Source organism: Pelmatolapia mariae, linkage group LG1 (genome assembly GCF_036321145.2).
Source record: "Pelmatolapia mariae isolate MD_Pm_ZW linkage group LG1, Pm_UMD_F_2, whole genome shotgun sequence".
Lineage (NCBI taxonomy): Eukaryota > Metazoa > Chordata > Actinopteri > Cichliformes > Cichlidae > Pelmatolapia > Pelmatolapia mariae.
Window position 1 is genome coordinate 3527530 of NC_086227.1, and position 26431 is coordinate 3553960.

A 26431-nucleotide genomic window follows, 5' to 3' on the forward strand; every position below is an offset into this window, starting at 1 on the left:
TACAGAGAGGTCTGTTAATACACAGTGAGTGGCATGTGAGGTGGCTGTTATTCATTCAGGCCATGCACAGTAGTGCTCCAACATACAGGTTGTTGTTACTGTAACATAGCTCTCTCTGGCACAAGTGGTATTTTACTTTCATCAGTAGCATTGTTAGGAGGATGTCTATAGCATTTCTTTTGTATGGCATGTACAAGTAGTAGTATGTTTTGTGAATATTATCGAGGTTTGACAGGAAAAAAGCTTCTTTTCTCTAAAAAGAAGGTGACAGCACAGCTTGGATTTGCAAAATTGCATCTGAATAAACCATAAGACTTCTGGACCAATGTCCTTTGGGTGGACCACACCAAACTAGAGGTGTTTTTGGTGAAAACCAAACTAAGCACATACTAGCTGTCAAGCACAGTGGTGGAGTTGTGAGGATTTGGCTTGTTTTGTAACCACAGGATCTGGGCACCTTGCAGTAATCATGCTGACCAAGGCCTTGTCTCTTTCTAAAGCTTGGCTGAACTTGGGTCATGCAGCAGGACAGTGATTCCAGGCACACCAGCAAATCAATGAGTCAAAGTCCAGACTGCAACTTGGCTGACATGCAAAGAATCGTGCATGAAAAATACTTTCAAACTTCAATGAGCTGAAGCAACATTGTAAAGAAGAGGATCCAAAAGTCCTCCACAGTGATGTGACAGACTAAAATTGCTGGCAAAGGTAATTCTAAAAACTTTTGGTGTACAGTCGTCCCTCGCTATAACGCGGTTCACCTTTCTTGGCCTCGCCGTTTCACAGATTTTTGTGTGTGCAATTTTGCATGCTTTTTTTTTAAACAGCGCATTGTGTTCTGTGACCTGATCAGCTGTAGAGCATTGTCAATTAATCTCCTCCGTGCCGTGTCTCCTGTTCAGTACAGAACGCGTTCATCTTGTCAAATTTACATAAATCTTCGATCACTAGCAGTGTGACTCTGAAGTGCTGTACTGTATGTTTGTAGGTTTTCTTCCCAACAAACACAACAATGTCGATTAAACATTTTGCACCGTCAAAGGCAGCTGTGGTAGCACCCAAAAGGCAGAGGAAGATGCTAATCATCACACAAAAAGTTGGACTTCTGGACACGCTAAAGTAGAAGTTACCGCATTTTTCAGATTATAAGGCACATTAAGTGAAACCAAACAGTCAGATAAGTCAAACTTTACTCAACTCATTCTTCTTGCTTCCTCTTCTTCCGTGCCATTGATTCATTAATGTTGACTTCTCTGGCAGCTGCTCTATTCCCATGTTCTGGACCTGAAAACAGGGTTTGATCTTTGATTTCATTCTATAATACTGGACTTATTTTTCTACGAAGGTTTGAACTTTGAGAGTGTTTAATCACGAGGGAAAAGTGTGAAAATGTTCATGCCTGTATGAGAAAAGTGTATAAAGTGTGTAGCGAGGGGGTTTCCAGCCTTAAAACATCTATAATCATTGTAAAAAATAAAGTTGGCTACTTCGCGGGTTTTACCTATTGCTGGTTATTTTTAGAACGTAACTCCCGCGATAAACGAGGGACTGTACTTGTTTTTTACAGGACTCTCAACACTTTCTTTTTCACTGTATGTATGTTTTGAAATAACATCAGTATACTGTAAAACATGCTCTGTCTCATGTAATCAGTGTTATATTGTTGATACATGTAGTTGCCTGCTCTCTTCTATCTAGAGGTCTTACTGCTCTCTCTACCTCTGGTTTTCTGTGCACGCACGTGGAAAGACATGGTGCTGTGCTTTACCATAGCAGAAACAGCTAAATATAAATTACATCGGCTGGAAATAAATAACTCTTCTATAGTTGACTATAGTGATCTTAACTGATGATTATTTTTTATTCATATTTAGCTTCTTTTTTGACGTTTGTTTTAACAGCCTGCAGCTACATATGTGATCTGGATGAAAGGCAGACTATATCTCTCACTACATATGGGTGGTGCTGAAACTTGAAGCTGCACTTTCAAATACTGGATAGTTTTTCCAAAACATTAAGACAAGGCCAAATTTTAACATGAGGCCAAGACAAGTACTTTGTAAACTCCTGCCATATGCTTTGACAGCAGAGCCATTCAGAAAGTTTAAACTGAGATAGAGCTGAAAACTCTGCAGTGATTCTGTGAGTAAATTTAGCGATACGGACATTATTATGCAGAAAGTGCATTTCCCATTAAAGAAATCCCACAGTCTGTCTGAACTTGACCTAACTCTTGTCTTTCCATCACAGGACACACGCACACAAAATAACTTCAGGGTTTTCTTTAATCCCAGTGCCCTCCATTCATTTCTGTGACGATCAATTATTAGCCAGTTTATCTCAAGTGGACCGTCCTTCGCAGGGCTGTGTGTGACTTTTTACAAATAGTGCTGATATGCCTTCTTATGTGTGCAGCTCACCCAGAGGAATATCACCACTAGACTGCAGTCTCTTGGCTTAACTCCTTTTACTGTCTGTCAATAGGCACAAAGGAGTGGACCACCTCTGAACACTGAACTTCATAGCACAGGTCTGGGCGGGTGCTTAGAGGGAATTACAAAGTTTTGCAAAATTGTGCTGATAGGGAAAAACTGCAACTCATGGAAAGTGTAGACCTGGCCAATTGGCCTTTACATTTTTGGACAAACACCTGACCCTTTCTGATATTGCACCTTGAAATAATGGTGATATTAAATCAGATATTTCAAGCGTTTGCTTTGCCCTCTATGATGAGTGGGACAAAGACGCAACTTTTCATGGTGTATTGTCGTTATGCTGCCAGCCTGCCTGGCAGCATAACACCTGAGATTATGAATATGATAACTCAAGAACATGACACCATAGAGTTTTCAAATTGATGTCACAGGTGTATCTACTAAAACTGAGTTTGAATCTCAGAGACCTTTACCTAAGAGGTCAAGTTTTCTTAAAATCTTGTAAATGCAATAACTTGTTAATGAGGGAACGTAGGATCTTGAAATTGATACATAGGTGCATCTAATAAAGAGGGTTTACAACATGTTGCAAACCACTGATTTTGCAGAAACCAGCAAGATAAGATTTGACATTGGCCTGGCACAAAAACAGGATCTGTCTGTAAAAGCTTGAAAGGTTTTAAATGAATTCTGCTTTTATACATTTTCTTTTGGCAGCATTTGAACAAAAAGTAACAATGAAAATGGTAAACAAAATGATCTTCACATCCAGCTGTGAACTACAATAATGAAACCTTATTGTTCTCTCTACCTAAATCCTAAATCCTTCTTCATACTACAGGCCTCGGTGTTTTGAAGCCAACAAGAAATACTTGAAAGATATTTGTCGTCTATTTATTGGGAGAGAGAACAGTTGAACCCATGCTGTAGCTCTTTTTTAGTGCAGTGGGGTTTCCTTGAGAATCTCTATATTTTGCTGCTGCTGTCGTGCTACCCCCAGAACCTTCTTCCACTTTGCTTCCAAATGTTTGGTCTTTTAAAGGTTCTTGAACAGAGCTTTCTTTAGCCCACTTTGCCATAAGGCAGCAGCAGCAAATGCTTTTTCCCCCTCCACTCTGCCAAAGTGCTGTTGCTTACTGAGAGCAGCCACAGGGTGTTCCTTGCCTACTAGATCCCTTTGCACTCAGACTCAGATTTTGAGGATAGCTTGCTCAAGGCAGACTTTAACATATTCTTCACATTTTTATTGTAGCCCTTAGAGTACTGTGGGGATACTGGGGCCTTTTTGTTGTAATAGAAGCTTATCACCTTTTAATTATAAAGTAATATTTATGCAACATAGATGTAACTATCTTATGTGAACAGTTGTTATAGGATGGACATGATAAACATATGTTTACAGGTAGTAAGCTTTAAAATTGAAAGTTATATCCACAGTTAGACCTTCTGACAAAGAAGGATATTTTAGGTTGGTTTAATTCCAGTGTAATATGTAATCATATCCTAATATGCTTAAGCATCAAACAATATTAGATTATTATTAGGTAGGATGTTAACACCAGTTACCAGTAAATTACCTGTACTATGCAAATAGCTGACCCTGCACAGGTCACCAATCTGCCGCAGGACCAGTGCATACAGACGGTCAACAATTCATGCTCATATTCACACCTATATGCAGTTTAGAACCACCACTTATCCTAAAGTCATGCTTGTTTGTGGACTGTGGGAGGAACCCAGAGTACCTAAAGAAAACCCACGGGGAAAACATGCAAATCCCCCAGACTGGATTAGACTAGATTACTGTACAGGGACATGGTTAACCACTGCACCACCATGCCACCCCTAATTAATTGTATTTTACTCTGATATCACTTGTTGAATCAGTGGTAATAACTTTCTATAACCCTATTATTGCCCTGTCCCCATCTTATTACACTTTTATTACTGCACTAAATTTGGTTTGGGGCAGTAGTTGCACATGGGGAAAGCATGCAGCAGGCAGCGGACATTATTATTCTCTGAATAATTACCTGTGCTGGTCTTACACTGGTTCAGTCAGACATCTCAAAGACTCAATACCAGGAATCTGCAAGAGTAAAGACAAAACTTTAGGGCTGGAGTGGATGTGCCAAAACACATAATTTTACCAACCCTCAGTCAATTCAATTTAATGAGGGTGATGTAGGTGCAGACCATAGGAGGATCATGCAGACCACTCTCTTTGTGTCGGTCTCTACCCAGCTCTGTTCAGTCGACCACGAGCCAGAAAATAATAATCAATGTGTAAATTAGCTCATAAAACAAAGACATTGTGTCACAGTTAATTTTCAGATGATGTTTGTCTTCACAACAAAACTAAGACATGTCGAGGATAGACCAATTACAAAACTGCCATCCTTCATCACTGATGAAATTCTGATTAGGGTAGGAATATGACACCTGTTAAGTTTAGACATGTTGAACTCCTTTAGTGTTGCCTTTGGGACTATTAATCTGAAACAACGGAGCATGGATCCAAAAATGCCTCGTATCCAACCGTATAACATTTTACCTGCTATTTTATTCTCATACTGGCAATAATGCCAGCCTGATTTGAAAACACTTGGAGATAGCTAATTCTGCAACTTTATGGTTTGGGTTTCATGAAATGATCCAAAATATTTTCCTTCTTGCCATTTTGCCCTGCAAATACGATACATTGTATGATGATTAAAACAAATGAGGAAAATTATTCCTTAGATTTTTTTATACTGTCTTCCATGTCTCCTCCCTTAGTTCTTTAGACCTGAGCTGACCGCTGTCCATCCAGTCATGTGTTGTGGGTCTGGGGAGTGTTTGCAAATGTAGCAAACTGTAAAACCAAAAGCAAGCAACCAAAACAATCAACAGAGCACAGATTCCTGCGATGGAAAGCTAACATAACCAACAAAAAAACAACAACAACACTGAGATGAGTTTGTTTTATGCTTGGGCAGCCCAAACACAACCCAGTGCACAACCCAGTGCATGAGGTCAAATTAGTGAGGCCAAGGGAAAGATAAGCCCATCAGCCCCACAATAAAACCTGCATCTCTGTGAGAAAAATCAAAAGCTGACGTCAATAAAACAAGTAAAGCTCCGCCCATTACAGCAGAGTCTGCATGCTGTACATGTTTCAAAGCTTCTGCAAATGTTCACTGAAGCCTATTAGTCCGAGGTGATGTCTGTATTTGCTGTGTTGCAGTTTGGAAAGCCATTACAAAATAAATGTGACCACTTTCTTTTTCTCCACAGTTGGAGTCCTTGTGCGATCTGTTTTGGACAGATCCAAGCTTTCACTATTAAATGTAACTGAACTTGTAATTTTTATCTTAACTCCAACTTAGACTCAACAGTCCAAGGCCTCTGTGCTGTTTGCTTGAAAACAATTTAGTGCATTGAAACCTAAAAAAGAGGATTAGACTCTCGTTATTCCTCATTGTAAAGAAGAATTGAAGTGGGCTATAGTAAGCAGGCTTTGTTATTTTCATGGTCAAATGTGTTACCAAGCATTTGGAACAACAGCAGGATGCTGTTTGGTCTTTAAGAACTGTTTTATGTTGCATGTTGAGTGGAATGAATGCATTAGACTTCTTTCACCCTTCACCCAAATTTTGTGCATTATTGTTTGCAAAATGCAGATTTAATGCAGATGTTGAAACAGTTTTATTTTTATAAAGCTGCAATCGTTTAAAGGTGCATAACATATGATTCCTTATTCTAGCCCTTTTTATGCATGGCATCCTCTGCAGTGAATGTTTATTCAAATTTCTACCAAAACTGCATTATTGAAAAAAGTAGCCAGGGGTAATTCCTAAACCTACAACATAAGCAGCAGGGATGATTTGGGGTCACCTGATCCAGTCCTAATTAAATGCTTTAGCAAAAAAGAAAGTTTTAAGCCTAATCTTAAATGTAGAGGGGGTGTCTATCTCCTGAATCCAAACTGGGAGCAGGCTCCATAGAAGAGCTGCCTGAAAGCCTCTGCCTCTGCTCGCCTTTCTACTTTTAAATAGCCTAGAAACCACGAGCAAAGCAACCATCCAAGAGTGAACTGCTCTATTGGGCTGACACAGTACTATGAGGCCTGTAATATAAGACGTGGTCTGATTGCCTTGTAGACCTTGTATGTGAGGAGCAGAATTTTGAATTAAAATCTGGATTTAACAGGAAGCCAATGAAGGGAAGCCAATACAGGAGAAATCTGCTCTCTCTTTCTAGTCCCTGTCAGGACTCTTGCTGCAGCATTTTGGATTAACTGAAGGCTTTTCAGGGAGTTTTTAGGACATCCTGATAATAATGAATTACAGTAGTCCAGCCTGGAAGTAATAAATGCATGAACTAGTTTTTCAGCGTCACTCTGAGACAGGATATTTCTAATTTTAGAGATGTTGCACAAATGGAAGAAAGCAGTCTTACATATTTGTTTAATATGTGCGTTGAAGGACATGTCCTGGTCAAAAATGACTCCAAGGTTCCTCACAGTGTTACTGGAGGCCAAGGTAATGCCATCCAGAGTAAGAATCTGGTTAGATACCATATTTCTAAGATTTTCAGAGCTGAGTAAAATAACCTCAGTTTGATCTGAATTAAGCAGAAAGTTAGCGGCCATCCAGGTCTTTATGTCTTTAAGACATTCCTGCAGTTTAACTAATTGGTGTGTGTTACCTGGCTTCATGGACAGATAGAGCTGGGTGTCATCTGCATAGCAGTGAAAATGTATGCTATGCTTTCTGATTATACTGCCTAAGGGAAGCATGTATAATGTAAACTGAACTGGTCCTAGCACTGAACCCTGTGGAACTCCGTAATTGACCTCAGTGTGTGAAGAGGACTCTCCATTTACATAAACAAATTGGAGTCTATTAGATAGATATGATACAAACCACTGCAGTGCAGTACCTGTAATACCTACAGCATGCTCTAATCGCTCTAATAGGATATTATGGTCGACAGTATCGAACGCTGCACTGACGTCTAGCAGGACAAGCACAGAGATGAGTCCACTGTCAGAGGCCATAAGAAGATCATTAGTAACCTTCACTAAAGCTGTTTCTGTGCTGTGATGAGCTCTGAAACTGATCATCTGCAGAGGAAAAGGAAGGTTGGAGATTGGCCTAAAATAATCTAAGACAGATGGGTGAAGTGATGGCTTTTTAAATAATGGTTTAATTACTGCTACCCTAAAGGTATGTGGTACGTAGCATATTAAGAGAGATAGGTTGATGATGTTTAAAACTGAAGCATTAATTAATGTTGGGAGCTCCTCGACCGATCTGTAGGAATCAGGTCTAAAAGACCAAATAAGTACTCAAAATGAATTTCATCAATTGTTAACTGGTGTAATGCTAAATGAGTGTATTGTGATTGTGCCTTTTGTGATGACTTGTTGGGCAAGATTTGTGTCTAAAAGTGCTAAATTTGACCTCTAGGCCACTTTAGGTTATAATCAGCTGGGGAAGTTCCAAAGTGGAATTCTACAAGAACTCAAAGTCAAATAGCTTTACGATATACTATGCAGGTTTACATAAAATCTATATGATAAGATACATTCCTGATTGAACCTTTAAAGCTTTGTGCTTAATCAGCACCATACTTACGCTAATCAATGTTAACGTGGGTAGGGAGGGGACCAGCCTGTCTGACTGATTAGAGCGAGTGAGCTGTGTGATCTACGAGTCTCTGGGTTTCACAAATACCTCACTGTGGCTCAGTTGCCTGACAGGCTTCACTCATGATTCACACAGCTGGCATTGCAGCACTCCCGTGGGAAAAGTTCCTGCTGGGATGTCAAGTGTTTGCATCAGTTGTTTGTACTTGCAGACCTTGATAAAAGCCTTCATCGCCTTCACCTCCTTCTCTATACTTTTTGACATAAATACCTTTTAAGTCTGGGATGCGTGCTCTGATTTAAATACAGTAGCATAACAAAGAAGGTGGAACTTGCAGTGTAGAGCACTTGCGCTGATGGTCTCTGAGATTTTATCACTTTATGTTCTGGGCCATATGTGATAGACACAGGTGATATCAGTCACTGTTGCCAGCCTTTGCCAAATGTGTTGTTCTGATTTAAGTTGCCCACGCCTCTTTCAGTCCACTTCAGTATTTTTGGTCAAGAGAGAGTCTCCATAATAGAAAAGCAGAAACTGGGGCACCCGTGTTTCTGCAACTCCTTATTGTGTATGTGTGAGACTAAGACCACATCAACTATTTATGATCTGCAGACCGCAACCTCATTCAGGCATACGTTCAAAAGAAAAGTGAGCAGCAGTCATTATACAGCTTGTGCTCATTATGCAGTATTGTACATTGATCCTGTTTTTATTTGCGAGATGTGTACTAGTTTGTATATAAATTAACACTGCGAGATATTTGGAAAGATTGGATGTTTTCATTAATGCATCATACTGATCATGCTCAATATGTCATCTGCAGAAGCAGGTCAATTATTGAGGAGATTTTTTTTCTCGTCATGATGGTGGGGGTGATGGTACAAACTAGACTTTGCAGCGCCTGTCTGTTGGCACTTCAGTTTGAGTTTTCTTATATTTCTCTTGCTTTAACCTGTAAAAATTAGATTGTTTGGAACAGCATAGAAATGATCTGTGTACAGTATGCTGCCTCTCCAGTTGGAAACATATTATATGAGTAATTTATTTGCAATATACCTGCAGACCTCAAATTTGTAGAAGCAGGATATAAAACACGAGGTCAAAGGATGCAAATGTGTAAAACTTTTAAATTGTAGGAAACTGTGACATATGATGTGAAGGCAGTGGTGGTAATCACATCGCACTGAGTGAGTATAGGATGTGCAAAGTTGATTTGCTCAGCTGATTAAATGTTGGAAGTTCAAGGACTTAAAAGACCTTCAAGTGTTCACAAAGTTTGCTGCAAAATGGACTGAGCTGGACACGCTGCACTTCATATTTGGAATAATTCACCCTGTGTGACACTCACAAACCGACTTTAGATGCAAAAGTTATTCATGAGAAGAAAACATTGCTTTAAGACTGGTTCAAGACAAAACAATACGTTTGAATGGAAAAACTGAAAGACTGGCCAAAATTCGTTGTGTTGACATGCAGAACTGTGACCAACCTGAGTGTCGGTAAAATCACCGGGAAAAAGCATTAAACTGGGAGCAGAAGAAGGAGATGGCACTGTGTCATGATGATACTGTAGCTTCCCACAGGAACCATTACTGGTGTACAGCACTTGCCATCAGTTGTACAAACACTGTTATGTTCAATGGGCTTAATTGAGCATATGAACAGAAGATAAGCTGCAAAAATCATCTATAAATATCCACCTTCAGTCAGAGCCCCTTTCATCATACAGAGCATACACTTGCTTTAAAACACTAAAGCATTTAGACATCTCTTAGTATTTTTGTTAAAACTAGACAATGTTTTAATGCTTTAATATGTTTTGGTACATTTAAATATTAAGGCTTTGTCTGTGCAGTCTGTTTTACAGAATCTGGGTCTGTTTGTCCTACTCAGCGTACTGTTGTGGTTTTGTCTTGTGGGATACTCTTTTTCCAAATGGTAGAAAATCTGTACCACATTTAAGGCTAGATTTTACTTTAGATATTTACACATATATATGAAATTTTGCTAAATAGACTGCTTCTTTTATAGCGCTTTTCTACTCTGTGCACTCAAAGCACTTTACACAACTTGTTCATTCAATAATTTGCACAAGCATTTTTTCTAAGCTGTTACTAAGTGCTTCCTATCTAACATTCACACACGCATTTATACTCTGATGGATGCATCAGAGAGCAACTTTGGGTTAGTATCTTGGCCAAGGATATTTGGCATGCAGACTGGAGCAGACTGGGATTGAACCACCAACCTTCTGGTTACCTTCTGGTTAGTAGGTGACCTGTGATCTGCTGTTTAATTTTAACACATATATCTTCACACCTAACATTACATACAACATACTTAGTTGAACTGTATCGCCATACAAAAGCATGACGGAAACGGTAACTGTGCTATTGTACACTAATCTTTAATTTATGGTCATTTAAGATTGACCAAAGTGTCAAATGTTCAGTGGCTATTTTAAGGAGGCTATTTTAGAAAATCTGGTTGCTTAGTAAAGGAGGAGCTGAAACACTAATACAAGTAAGATATTTGACTTGTGATTTTATAATATAAAGAACTCACAAAGCATTAAAAAAATTATTTGGATCATTTAACCCTCGTGTTGTCCTGGGGGCCATTTTTAACCCCACAGGACAAACGGAGTATGGCAATTGGGAAGACATTACGAGGGTTAATAGTTCAATATCCGAAGACTCTTTTTTTCTGACAACAGGTTTACACACTTTATAATGCAGTGGACAGTGAACCAGCAGCACGGTGATGCATGTCTTACCTCACACACGAATACTCCAGCTTCCACCCAGTAAGATACATGTAAGGTTAACTGGTTCTAAATTATTGGATGTGGCAAACTGCTTAAAGTGTATAGAATAAAGCACTGTATGAACATGCAGCTAAATGGGACTTGTGGTATAATCTTGTGTTTTTGAGTTTTGCTTTGACTTACTGGTTTCATTACTGGTTTAGGGAGAAAAACAAATCAGATTAAATTAAAACGGATAGCTAAAATTACATGGCAAATCCTGTCATGAGTCCTACACCACTGATGATACTAGAATTTACCTGTAATATCAAGATGTCTAGTTTAGACAATAACATGTGCCTACTGAAATCTGTCAGATTACCCGGTGTTCTAATCAGTATGTGACTACATCTTTGGCCAATGTGTCTGAGAGCAGCCTGGTTGATTCTGTTTAATTTTAGTCTAGACTGAACGATGTCTGGACATGATATGCACCAGTGAACACTGTGAGTTAAATACCTCAACACATTTAAGACAAATTACTTTGAAATGTGAGACATTTACTCGGGAATACTTAAACAATCTAGCAGCAGCAGCATGTCAAAATAGCATCTTACATTCAAGCATTCTTAATTGTACAGTTAACACTAAGCGAAACATTGTAATGATAGCATGATCATTGCCAGCATGTTGAAATGTGCATTTAGCTCAAAGCTGTCAGTTCAATTCAATTTTATTTATATGACACCAAATCACAAATAACAGTCACCTCAACCAAACTATATTCTTTTATTGACACCCAAGAATAAGCATAGTGGGAAGAGAACATTCCCATTTTTAAGAGGAAGAAATATCCAGTAGAGCTGTGATAGGGAGTGAGGAAGACAAGAAGAGTAGCAGTGATAAAGCCTAATCTTAAAAGTAGAAAGGGTGTCTGTCTCCTGAATCCAAACTGGGAGATGGTTCAACAAACAGGGGACAGGAAATGGCTTAATAGATTGAAGAGTCCTCTACTGGCCAGTCACCCTGACTTCATAGAGGAGGTGTTAGTCAAGCTAAACTGTCTAAAACATACATGTGTATGCATTATTGCTCCCATCCCACCCTCTGTATTTCCTATATATAGAAAACACATGTACATAGTATAGTATTTTATATTTTATTTGTTGTTTTTCTGATTCATTTTTTCTTTCTGACCCTTGTGCTTCAGTAACAAGTGAATTTTCCCAGTGAATGATGTTGCAAGGGCAGGTAGGCTTTATTTACATAATTAAAAAATAATCAAACACTCTGTGCCGCCTTATTAAGAATCTGAAGAAGAGCAGAGCAGCGTAAAACCTGAGCGAGTGTTTATGTTTTCTGTCAAGAATTATATTTGAAGAAGAGTGTGAGAAATGACACTGGCAGAGTCTCCAAACCTTGTCAGCTGCTGTCAGTGTAGAACATTTTTACTGGCTGTATTTATGCAGCTTCACTAGCAGAATTTCTCGAATGTGATGGAGCAGGTTATCTCAGTGTTACGGTTTCACATTAGACTTTGCCAGTTTAGGGCATTGTGATGTTTTATTGTGTTGCATTTTACATAGATGACAGATGCTTTTCACTCACTCACTGTCCTCATTCTGCCCTGCATGCTGTGTTCTTTCTAAGAAGCTATTACTCCATTGTCCTTGATACTGAAAGTGAGCTACAAACAATGGCTTTCCTATGACTTATTATACACTAAGTTAAAGTAAATGTCCCATAGACCAAATGAACTGGGAGGATTATATAAATGACTCCGGTAAATTCTGATGTGATTCTTTTCTTCTTTTTCTTTAAGCTGGTCACTTTAGGGGTCAGCCAGAAACATGGATGTATAATAAAAATATATACATTATGCATACTGGGGCAGCTGAGACTCAGGAGGAAGAGTAGGTCAGTAACCAGTTGGAACTGGTAACTTTTCCAGTTTGCATGTCATTGTATCTTGGGACAAGATACTAACCTCTGAGTTTCCCCTGATGCGTCCATCTGAGTGTGACCGTGTATGCAGATGTTAGACGTGGCACTTGGGTATAGAAAAAATGCCTGTATGAAAGTGCGTGTGATTGGATGAATGATGCTTGTTGTAAAAAGTGCTTTGAGTGCTCGGTGAGAGTAGAAAGCCCTATAGAGTAAGTCCATTTACCATATCACAAATTAAAAAATGCATGCACATACATAAATATGACAATTTAAAAATGTTCTTTATGAATGAGAGAATGCTTCTTAATATATTTTTCCATTTGCATGAAGCATAGAACCAGATTTTGTCCATATGAATGGCACACAGTCCTGTGGCATCGCCTTATAATGTAAGGAGGACCATCCCACCTTGTTTTACAGGATGCAGTGATCATGACAACAAAATCACCTTTGACTGTGATACATGGAATAAAGTTTATGGGAGGAGCATGCAGATAAAAACTAATCAAGCTCAGATAAAACTGTAGAGTTTCCAGTCAGGTGACATTTCTCTTGGTCTCACTGTTATGAAGCTGATATTGACTTGAGAAATTGGATTCCTACCACATCCTTCAAGTCCCAGAACCAGGCATGCAGTCTCTCTCTTGTTAGCGAGAGACCTTCACCCAGTATGTCACCTGCCACACCAGAGACAATGAAACATTGGATTTATTGTATGCTAACACCAAGGAGGCATACAGCTCATCACCTCTCCCTCCCCTGGGGGGCTCAGATCACAACCTGGTTCATCTCCAGCCTGTGTATAAACCTCTAGTACACAGAGAACCAGTTGTGAAACGCACAGTTAGGAAATGGTCGGCAGAGACTGAAGAGGCCCTGAGGGACTGTTTCCGTTCTACTGTGTGGGACAACCTCTGCAGCCCCCTGGAGGATGACCTCAACAGCATCACAAATTGCATTACGGATTACATGAACTTCTGTGAGGACAACACCGTACCCATCATAAAGGTAAGGTGTTTTTCTAACAACAAGCCATGGATAAATCCTGAAATTAAGGCTCTCCTCAAGGAGAAGAAGAGAGTCTTTAGATCTGGAGACAAACAGGAGCTGAGAGTTGTCCAGAAGAAGCTGAAATGGAAGATAAGGCAAGGAAAGGAAAACTACAGGAGGAAGATGGAAGAGCAGCTGCAACAGGACAACATCAGAGGGGTTTGGAACAGCCTGAAGACAATCTCAGGACAAAAACCAACCCCCCAGGCTGCAGGAGACTTGGGGTGGATGAATGACCTAAATAAATATTTTAATAGGTTTGATCAACCACCCACCCCTCCCCCAGCATCGTCCCCCCTGCTGCAATCTCCCTCATCTTCAGGGACTGCCTGTCCTTCATCTCAGGACTTCACACCTCTCAGCTCCCAGCCATCACACCCACCCCCGGCTTCTGTGAACTCCAACATACACCCCCCTCCCCCGAAATCCCCTCTCTCCATCTCAGCACTTCAAGTGAGGAATGAGCTTTGCAAGATCAAGGTGCGGAAGGCTGCAGGTCCAGATGGCATCAGCTCCAGGCTCCTGAGGTGCTGCGCAGATGAGCTGTGTGGCATCCTAGGATATCTGTTCAACCTGAGCCTGTCGCTGGGGAAAGTACCACAGCTGTGGAAGACCTCCTGTGTGGTACCAGTACCAAAGCCCTCCCATCCCAAGGACCTCAGCAGCTACAGGCTGGTAGCCCTGACATCACATCTGATGAAGACCCTCGAGAGGTTGGTTCTAAACCATCTGCGCCCCCTGGTGAGGTCTTCATTGGATCCGCTGCAGTTTGCTTACCAGCCTGGCATTGGGGTGGAGGACGCCATCATCTACCTCCTGCACCGAGCTCTGACTCACCTGGAGAAGCCTGGAAGCACTGTGAGGATCATGTTCTTTGATTTCTCCAGTGCTGGCACCGTTCCTCTTCACCCTCTACACTGCAGACTTCTCCATCAACTCCCCACGCTGCCACCTACAGAAGTTCTCTGCAGCTGAGAGGAAGAGGTTGGATAAACTCATTAGGAAGGCCAGCTCTGTTCTGGGATGCACCCTGGACCCAGTGCATGGTGGTGAGAGACAGAAGGACTCTGGCCAAAATAACATCTCTGATGGACAGAGTCTCCCACCCCATGCATGTAAATGTTGCTGAACTGCAGAGCTCCTTCAGTGACAGACTGCTGCATCCTCGATGAAGGAGCGTTTCCGCAGGTCCTTCCTCCCTGCAGCTGTCAGACTGTACAATCAAAACTGCTCCCAACAAACAGATGTTTACATCAGCACTGTAACTTGCACTGTTTTATCAACCGATTCACACTATAACCAGGGTTTGCCTCTTAACTTCATTTAATTTGATTTAATTTAATAACAGTACGGTACTCAGTTTTTGGTAACCATTGTTCTTCATGTAAATAAGTAAAAAAAAAAATGTTTCTGTTCTGTGTCTTGTGTACTGTTTGTTTGTATATGTGTCTTTCTTGCTGCTGTTACACCCAAATTGCTTACTACCAATAAGGAAAGAGGGCGAAAAAGTGCAACTGATACTTAAATATTGATACTGCAGAAAATGTGTTGTGCTTCATTTCTATTTGGATATGATCAATAACATCAGGGTTACTGGCATACTTTGTTACAAGCCTGTTATGCACTCACTAGTTTAAGCTTTGACAGAGCTAAAATTCTCAGTTTAAGCTGAAGTGTTTTTAAATCTCACTGCAGCCTGTGATGTCTGTGATCCGAAACATTCAACTCCAGGGTCGTTCTTTTGGCCCTGCAGTTTTGGAAGTGTTACCGGCTGTTTCAGCCAGTAACTGTTTCAGGTGGAATGAAATGAAAACAGCCAAAGGATAAAACCTTAACCTATAAAAAGACTTTTTTGGGTAAAAAATACCCAAAAAAGTCTTTTCATAGGTTAAGGTTTTATCCTTTGGCTGTTTTCATTTCAGAAAATTCTGAAAATGTTGCTGCCATAATTAAACATACTTAATGATTCCTTCATTGATGAAACCTTTATCAAGATGCAGTGATGTAAAATAATGGCCTGGTATATTATCTTGAGAAGTTCTTATGAGGTCAAGAAGGATATCGTTGAAGCGGTCATTTGCTGGATGTCTTTGGAACTTTTTTCCTGGGATTTGTCTACCCCTCAAGTAATTTTGCTCATTAGAGGATCACCAGAGGGATGGATATATTCCTCATGTTGTTGTTTGTGTGACCTATAGAGATTTCTGTGCTGTTGTTCAGCCTGTTTTGCAAGTTTAATAAGAGCTAATATTTGAAATCCATTTGCAGTGAAATGCAAGAACCCCTTAATCAACAAAAGCAGCGAGTTTTAAAGATAGAAGGGACTTAAAGTGATCAATTTATCGACCGGGCTCCATCACCATCAATACTACCCCCTCCATCCTTAGCTCCCCTTCGTCTATAGGTGACCATTGATCAAGGCGAGATGAAGGGTGATTGGGTGGATCAGGGTGATTTCGCAGATTGATGCATTGCCAGTTGAGCATTTAGCACTTAAAGGCACAGCGACAGAGGAAGAGGACGGGCTGCGTAGGTCACTTAAGTTACCACACACTACCTCCACCATCATAATAAAAGCTGTGTATTATTTTTTAAACTACAGCTTTGAACTTGGTGAGACAGTACATGCAGAGCTGAAGCAAACTGCTAACAGTGCTGATTAGTAAAAATGCCCAATTATTAATATTATTATCAACAAACAAGTCTTATCTCTTATCTGTAGAAAAGTTTCTAGTTGTGAAATATGTTTCATGCTCGTATTGATTTTGAATATTTCTCACCTCCAAGGATATTAGGTTGTGTCATTTAGGTAGCTGACAGTAGTTTAGCTTTTTAATTCTTGCTGCTGTTGCAACATAAAAGCATCTCTTCTCTAGTAGTAAACTGTGTGCTGCTCTGCCATCATTTGACTTTAAATTACCAAGTACCAGTAGTCTCCAAAGAGCCCTTGAAGACCGCTGACTGGTCTTTTTTCACTGTCAGGAAACTGTAAGTTTCAATCACAGGGGAGCTGTGGCAGTCCACAGAAGAAGACCCAGAAGAAGACACAGTAAGCAGATTGGAAAAATACAACAAGTGAGCTTTACTTAAAGATTAACACGTAATAAGAACAGGGTATTTTAACAAAACATAGAGTCAGGCAATGGCAGAAATAGTTTATCATGGGAAATTCAGAAAACACAGAAACACCTAGAAAACAATTGAGACAAACTCATCTCCTACTCAGGGGTCCAACTCTGTCTTTACTCTCATATGGAGCTGAATAAACAGCCTTTATTTAGGATCAGGCTTTGAACACAGCTTCTGGACGAACTCTCTTTACCAGAAATGTGTTGAGAGAATTAAACTTCATCCCCAAATTTTTTGGTGGCATGTGAACTTTAATTTTAAAGTATTCAATGTAAATTTACAGTTTAAAGTCAAATACAATGGTTGGCATGTGACATGATTTTACTTTTATTTGCTCAAAGAAATTCTATTTCAAATAAGAAAAATCCCACAAGGTCTCCCTTTATTAGTTAGTATGCTTTTTCCACTTTTACATCATGAGTCCACAAAACATTTTGCATGCTTGAGTTGTCAGAGGCACACACACAGACCTGTCCTAGATTCAACACTGAATGTAGCCTAATCCTGGTTTGAGAGTCTTGAGCTGTGTTTGTGCTTTTTGCTTCTTGCTTGCAGTTGTGAAACGGCTGCAGCCTCATAAAATCCACATGAATCCATGTGAGTACAGTGCAGTGCACATTGCACTGTAGCTATACACTGTAAAAAAATATTCTGTGCATTTATTTTAGTTTTAAATGTAGATAAAATATTGTGTATTTTAACACATGTTGTACATTAAAATAAAATTAGTAGTAATGATAATAATAGTAATAACTTTTTTATCATCATTTTCATTGAGGCAACCCCTCCCATGAGTGATATGGATAGAGATTTCCATCTAGTCACTAATAATCAGTGACTAAATATGGACTTTACATTAATATATATATTATATAACAGTGGGAGTTTGCAAACAGGAAGTTTGTGCATGTTTTTTAAAACTGCATTTTATTGTGCAACAACTTTTGCATATGCGTTTGTGATCTGCCATGAAGTGTAGAATGAAAGGCATAAAAATGCATTTAGAAACCAGAAGGTTGAACTAAAACCTAACTGTGCAGAATATCCACAGAGAGCAAAATAAAACAGCAAAATCCAAACTTTTTTGGTGAATAGGGACCACACAAGAGGACATTAAAGAATAACCTTAAACAGAACAAAGGAAATGATACAAAGGACGCAAAACTAAATGCAAGGCATAGGAGACAAGTGACTACAAAACATAACAAAACAACACAGGAAGCGAGAATCATTAAAATCTGGAATACCCAGAGATAATAACAAAGTAATAGCAATGATAACAATTAACAGTGAAGGACCAGGAGCGAACACTGAGGAAGGAACATTAAGTCTATTATCAAGACTATGTTAACTAGAGCAGCGGTCCCCAACCTTTTTTGTGCTACGGACCAGTTTATGTCCGACAATATTTTCACGGACCGGCCTTTAAGGTGTCGCGGCTAAATACAACAAAACAAATCCAGTACCGGTACCAAAAAAAGAAGATTTATTCATAACACACAGGAAAAGACCCAGGGAAACCGAGTTAACGATAAAAAAAATAACGTTAAAAACCCTGAGAACCATCAATTTCACACCCGAGCCTCAACTCTCGTGGCCCGGTACCAAACGACTCACGGGCCGGTACCGGTCCGTGGCCCGAGGGTTGGGGACCGCTGAGCTAGAGCACTTATGTCATATATATCTTATAAAGGGTTCCTGCAAAGTATATGTATATGCACATTATTATGTGCAATGTCAGCAGTGGCTATGTATATATATATATATATATATATATATATATATATACATATATATACATAGCCACTGCTGACATTGCACATAATAATGTGCAATGTCAGCAGTGGCTCTGCAAGTTTTTCACAGGTGCAGGTTTTTCATGTTAGTTTACATTGGAAATGTTCATTTTTAGACAATTTTTTTTCATTTTAATGATATTTTACATATTTTAAAATAACTGCTGTGTTCTGTAAAATATATATGAAAAATTGTGCTAAAATACAGATTTTTTTACAGTGTACTTTAATTACTGTGAAACAGTGAAAGACGTGTTTGGTTTGTGTGCAGCTAAGTAAATGAAAGTCGTAAGATTCCTGTGGTCTTCTGTGAATGTTTCCTCTCTAGTTACAGTAAGAGAATCTTCTTTCTTTCAAATAAAAACCTGCTTGTATTTCATGCTCCACAAAAACCTTCATACACAGCTTTTACAACCTCAACCCTGTCATCACTGATCTATACAAAGTAATCCACCAAGGTCCCACTTGAACTTTTAGAATAAAAAAGAAGTAAAAATCACAAGTAAAAAGCAGACATTCATTCATGGTTTCACCATAATTGGAAAACATTCCAGACCGAATTGAATTTGTTTTGTTTGAAAGCTGTTTTTTAAACAATATTTAATACTTTGTAACTTGAGTTGGTTTGTGTGCAGCCTGACAGATTGTTGGTAGGCACAGAACTATGAAACAGAACATAATAAACTGTCTTTACCAGTCACAATAGTGGAGCTGGTACTGTTTTTACTCTGTGTTTGTGTGTCCTTAAGGCAAAACGTGAACCTGAAGACACTTGCTGTGCTTTATGTTTCCCCGTCTTTGCAGAGCCACTGAGCAAGATACATTCAGAAAACTTTACAGGTGTGTAGTTCAGATCAAAATGAGGACTCTGTTCAAAAATTTATATTATTCGACCCAGGAATACTGAGTACTTATATAGCCAGAGATGATCTTGCTATGAAATTGCACCAGCCATGACACCCTTCAATATACTGATTGATGACAACTCGAGTCATTACAACATTATTACATGAATTCCTGCTCCAGAGCGTGTCTCCATGAACATAACAATACCAGCTATGCTGTTGTGGCTGGTAAAAATTTGCTAATGACCTCTGACTACTCATGGATGTGAACTTCAGGATGCTGACAGGTATTACAGTTATATGGATGTGATTCAGGCAGAGATCCCCGTTTGTGTTTTTGGACTTGGGCTTCCAGTGGTTCTTCATTTTTAAAAATTGGGTCATTTAAAAAAAAAAAATCATAAACATACCTCAAATGTTGTCCTCTGGATAGCTTGTAAATGCTTCAGCTGCAGCAGACAAAAACAGACAAAAAACTTGGTGAATAAGGATAAGCATCTTAGAATTATGTGTTTTAAAGGTACGCTACAGAATCTGATGGCAAAAGAACAAAGATGTATGACACATGAGTGTTTCTGCCATGTGTCTCTCAGTATAATCCTTAGAAAACCTCTAAATATAGTTGTGATTTTCAGTGTATGCCTGTATGTTTCCCCAGTGCTGCGTAATAAATCAGACCCACTTCCTCTATAAACTCATAATACTAGTGTCTGTAGCTCTTCTCTGCAACTCTGTGTATCCTCACTATCTGACAGCGCTGCGCTTTAAAACGCTCATGATGAGACATTCATCAAGGCTGGGGAAATATTGTTACTAACAAAAACAGTGTTTTTATTGATTTTTCTGTCACTTTGAGTTTGTCGTTATGAGAAACAGTAACCACTGAAAACAAAGCCAACACATGTCAGCGACAGAAAAAAAGGCAGTAATGTATTATGCAGAAGATTTAAGAACTAAAGTGCAGATGCTTCCAAAACCAATATATTGAGTCGTTTTCATTTTTCAGTTAATTTTAAAGTGCAACAATTAGAAAAAAGCCTCTTCAATTTGCTGCCGTTAAACTAGTTCTCATGTCAGCTTTTGAAGCTGCAGCACTCGATATGAAGTTTTTAGAATCATGGGAAAACGTCCCACAGTTCTGTGCGTTTAAGCCAGCAGTCCCCAACCTTTTTTGCACCATGGACCGGTTTAATGTCAGACAATATTTTCACGGACCGGCCTTTAAAGTGTCGCGGATAAATACAACAAAATAAAATTATACGACCAAGACCAAAACTCTGGTATTTTGTAAATATAATAATAAACACGAATTCACTGTGTAATTGTGTAACTTTATTAGTAGTGTCCTCCAAAAATGCACCAACAACATTGAGAGCAACATCCTCCTCTCTGCCCCTTAATGCTCTCTGGTCGCTATGGTAACGCGTAAATATTTCTTTCAAAATAAGACACACAACTACAACACGGGAAAAGACCCAGGGAAACCGAGTTAATGATAAAAACTCTGAAAACCATAAATTTCACACCCGAGCCTCAACTCTCGCGGCCCAGAACCAAACGACTCACGGACCGGTACCGGCTTCCCATGATGCATCGAATATATTCGAATATATTCGACCAATAATGGAGCATAACTAAGGGAGGGTCCAGGATCACCAGATCAAAATCCCAAGTCCAAAACTGGAAGCTGGTTCCACAGAAGAGGCGTCTGAAGGTTCTGCCTCCCATTCCACTTTTGAATACCAGAGGAACCACAAGTATCCAGCAGCTTCTGAGTGAATTGTGGTATCGTGGTGATATGGTACTATGAGACCTTTAAAATAAGATGGGGCCTGACTATTCAAGACCTTGTATGTGAGATGAAGGATTTTAAATTGAAGTGAATGTAACAGTGAGCCAATGAAGAGAAACCAAGTCGGGAGAGATATGCTCTCTTTCTCTTGCATATCATGTTTTCTGTCTTATTACCTTAGACTCGTGATTTTTGGATTGGGGTACCAGGGGGCATCAAATCATTTGTTCATCATTGTTAACCTTCCCTTTCACATAATAATACTTAACTCTCTTATGCACAGTCCTTTGCTTTGGATGGTTCAGCCTAGGTATTTAAACTCATCTACCTTCATGTGCTCTACACCTTGCACACTTTCTGCTCCTCACATTTTCAAAACAGGCTTGTTCCTTTTGTTGTTGTTGTTTTTCCATCACTGTGTGCCTTTAAACATCAAACCATTTCCAGCCTAAATGGAGGGAACATGATGCATAAAAGACAATCCTACTGGGTATCCATTATCAAGGCGTATCACATACAAAGGGATGAAAGAAGGAAAAACATAATTATTAGACTCCTCTTTGACCTCATCTATCAACCTGTCCACCATGTGTCACTCCTTCCCCACACCCCACCACACTCATACATGTCCTGCACAAGTCTCACATACTTCTGCCACTCCTGACTTCCTCATGCAGTACCACAGTTTTTCTCTTGGCAGCCATTCACAGACTTCCTGTAGATGCACAAAGACATTGTCTTGAACACTACTTTTTCTTCTGACACACTTTGAGTACCAGTATCATGATGTGGGTGTGTGTATGTGTGTGTATATCATATTAAAGTAACAAGAATCCGTCAAATCAATGGTTATTACAATGTTGTTACATAGCAACGAGTATCGATGCCCTGGCTAGCTTCTCAGTTTTCTGATAGTTCAGTGGAATCCTAGTTGTACAAATATTAGGTAGTTTAAAAAGTCCAAAAAGGTTGTATATTTACTGCAGATCAAATTCAGTTTATAATTTAGGGTTCTGTCTAGTTCCTGGTAGACTATTTCACAGTTTCAACCTAGTACTTTAAGAGAAACAGAAATTATTAGACACTATTGTGTTATTCTATTAAATGACCACTATAGGCAGGACAGGACTGATAACGTTTTCCATCTACCTCTGGCATTAGCATTGTTGTTTTGTTATTAGCCATTGCCACTAGCTGCTATCTTATTCATGGCAAGGAGTCGATCCTGTTCTGCACACACCCATTCATTTTGTTTTAAGACTCCTCGCTGTACCTTTGGCTGAAGACAAATCTATATAAATCTTGCTGGATGTGTGGAGAATGAATTCGGGGCTGATCAGACACCTACATGATGGTGCTTTATGAGGGATAAGAATCTACTGAAAGTGTGTTCAACTATCCCGTAGCTCTGTATATCCACACACCGCCTTACTGCAGACACATATTCTAATTCACATTACTGTAGTTCTTTGGTTCTGATGTTTTTAATGTTCATAAAACTGATAAAATATGACAGAGCTCAGGTAAAACTATTGCTGACTGAATGTTTGATGGTTTTGACTTATCTTACAGTTTAATCCTAAGGAATATCAGATGGAAGCTCAAATGTATGTGCTGAAATTGAATTAATTAGAGGAAGTGAGTTCTCTGCAGTTTTGGTGTCCTTAGGTGCATTTGACTACAAGGTGATGATTAAGACGTTGTGGTGGAGCACTTGGATAAAACTAAAGTATGAGAGATGAAACATCCAGTGAAAGCATACAAGAACATACATTTTCCGTTCTTGTTTTCCTAGAAGGAAATTAATGAAATCTTCTTCTCACTGTTCAACTTCATTTATGTAATAAATATTTGGTTTTTTGTGTCTTTGTCTTAAAACAGGCATTCCGAGGTCCATTCACCATCATCCAATAGTGGGTCATTTTTTCCTGTAATAGAAATCTGTTTGACAGCATTTCACCATCCATCACACCCAACCTTGTTCAAGGTAAGCAGCACCATAGGTAACACTTCTTTATTCTGATATTTGTAATAATCTAATGAGGCAATACTTTAAAATTCAACCTTTGTTATGCTATTTTTTGTTTAGCTTTGGGTATATATTAAAATAAAAATACTTTAACTTTTCCTAATGGCTTAAACAGTGTGTTGGTTGCTTTCAGAGTTAGAGGTCGTGTGTGTGTGCTCTGTATATTGATTGGTCTGGGTCATGTTTACCTTTGCCACATATAAGCATTAGCATTATGGGATAGGATAAAATACCAGTATGGAAATATATTGTATTGGTTCCTGTATCAATACTTTATTGATCGACTGCTTTAGGACTCCTTGTGCTTGCCCTAATAATATGAATGAATGTAAAGTGAAAGGAAGCACACTATCTTGGTAAAGAAAAGGAGTATAAAATATTATCAAGATACACAGTATCACTACACAGCAGTTTTTCAGTACTTTTTATATTTGAGGACAAACATACATCCTTTTTCTGCCTCTTATCCGGGTTCGGGTCGTGGGAGTAGCAGCCTGAGCAGAGAAGGCCAGAAGGCCAAACTCCTCACCCCATCTCTAAGAGAGGCCAGCACACAGCTATTTTCGTATCTCTTCAGAGATGTTCAATCAGGTTCAAGTCTGGGCTCCGGCTTGCCCACTCAAGGATATTCACAGAGTGGTCCTGAGGGCACTCCTTTGTTATCTTGGCTGTGTGCTTAGGGCAGAAATGGTTTCAGCATCGTTCTCCAGATCTGTGTCCTGAAACATTCCTGTACTGGAGGTCTACAAACAGTTCCTCATACTTCATCACTTGGTTTGAACTCTGACATGCACTGTCAACTCTGGGACCTTATATAGAAAGATGCCTTTCCGAATCATGTCCGACCAACTGAATTTGTCACAGGCGAAACATCTGACAGGTGATCAGTGGAGACAGGATGGACCTGAGCTCAATTTTGAGTGTCATGACAAAGGCTGGAAATACTTATGTACGTGTTATATTTTTGTTTTTATTTTTAATACGTTTGCAACAATTTCAAGCAATTAAAAAAAAACTTATGGAGTGTTGTGTGAAATGAATTGATTCCATTTGTAATGAGGAGTAACAAAATGTAATTAGTGGGTTTATGTGTTTTTCTGTAATGTTACCAGCAGAATGATGGAGGGATTATAAAGCACAGAAGGGAATAAACTGGGTGGCAGACCCATGTAGCATGAGAGTCACTTCTACTGAGCAGGCGTCTGTGTTATCCATGTTACAAAAGAAATCAGCATCAGGGAAGAAAACCTAGTTATCTTGTCTTTTAATCACTGGTAGCTTTGTTGTTTCACCCATTTTTAAGTTTGTATGTTTTTCTTGTTATTACACTTGACCAGTTTGTCCCATCTCGGATGTGAGTGATGTAGCTGTTGACATTAAACTAATGTCATCACTGTCCATTCATTATTCACTGTTTCAGTGTAGTCACAGCTGTCTGCAACAATGTCCACATAGCAGACACCTGTAAAAAACAAAAACTTGCTTGTCTGACTTCTCAGCATCTTCTCATGGCACGGCTCATATCACACTAATGGGAACGCTCCACCGGTTGTCCACAAACGAACATTCAATTGTCATTCTTTTACATGACAGGGTGGCTGGGAGAAATTGGTTTGCAACACCTCCGTCACTCATTTATCCATTCATCATCACCATGATTTTCCTGGGCTGTCAGTGTGTGCGCCTCTGAAAAGGCCTGATGTCATGAGGAAAGGGTCTGCTGTTGAATTTTATGTCACTGTCATCCCACAGCTGCCATCAACAATGCTCCCAGAAAACATTAATTGTGCAAACACCCAGAGGATGTAGGCTCCTCGGTGGAGACGTTCATCCTCTCAGGCTGCTAAGAATTTAGACTGACAGGAAAAACTGGTGGTAATCATTGTGCTGGATATTCTTTTTTTTGCATTGAATTGTACCATTGCATAACAAAGGCGATACATCTAGCGGTGAGAAATTACACTAAATTAATGTTAGTGTAATTTATGGGCACTGAAATTCTGCAATTTTTGCATTTTTAGGGAATAAATGACAGTTTCCTTTATGGTTGTAGTGACAGACACACAACCCTACAACGAGTTGTTGCATTTCCTCAATGGCGTTCTCAGCATTGCAAGCTTGCTCTACTATTTAATTTTGCATAGTACAGGAGATTTCTGCATTTCTACGCTCTTTTCTTTTGATATGTATTCATCTGTCTTTCCCGTACAGAAAATTACAGTGGATCGCCCCAAACACAACTTTCGCTACCTTGTGAATTGGTTGTTATATCGTTCTCATCTTAAGAAATGTTAGTGTTTACTCCTCGTTGTGCTTTTCTTGTTTCTTGTTGTTCCGTGACTTTACCCACTGAATCTGACATCGAGTTGTCGTTCTGGCGTGTGTCAGTTTTTCAGCACGTGTCACAAATATTTTATCAGTGCTCTGAAGGGCTTTTGCAAATTTCTGTAATTACACTTTATGCTAGTTTGAACACACTTCTTGAATAATCATATGTTGAACAGTTGCAAAGTCTGTTTTAATGCTAAGCATTTTTGTTTAGAGGGAAGAGTGAATGGTAGATGTTCATTTCATACATAAATACATAAAGACAAGAAGTTGTGGTGTTTTTAGAGCAAATGCAAAGCATGGTTGCTCATGCAAAATCAGCCACTGGAGTGTCTTTGAAGTTTTTCGTGAATCTCTTTGTTAAAGTTGAGTTGAATGATACAAATCCAACTGCTCACAAGAACGAGAGTTTTTCAAAAACGGTGTCAAGCGAATGGATGCTTTATGATGCATGTCAATTGGCACTAAATGGGTCGATCTGCATCCTCATTTAGACTGTTTATGTAATCATATGTGAAAACGCTGAGCACACAGTAACACAGCAACCTTTCTTTATGTGTCTGTCTTCTCCTTCTCATGCTTAAAGTGAAATTACAAGTCAAACGCTCAAAAGACACCAGTATATCTTATCTATTATATCCAATATTAGGGTTTGAGAAAGGATTTTTTTTGATTGATGTATATATGTTACTGTTGGGCTT

At 39.3% G+C, this 26431-nt stretch overlaps 1 protein-coding gene across 3 annotated transcripts in view; it reads left to right on the forward strand.

The window, feature by feature from the left end:
- Positions 1 to 26431, forward strand: part of LOC134625010 (multiple epidermal growth factor-like domains protein 11) — a 238769-nt gene that overhangs the window by 26601 nt on the left and 185737 nt on the right. For all 3 annotated transcript variants that reach the window (XR_010093679.1, XM_063470306.1, XM_063470315.1), the window contains exon 2: positions 23255 to 23360. The gene's annotated coding sequence lies outside the window, so the exon portion shown is untranslated. The remainder of the gene's footprint in view (positions 1 to 23254; positions 23361 to 26431) is intronic.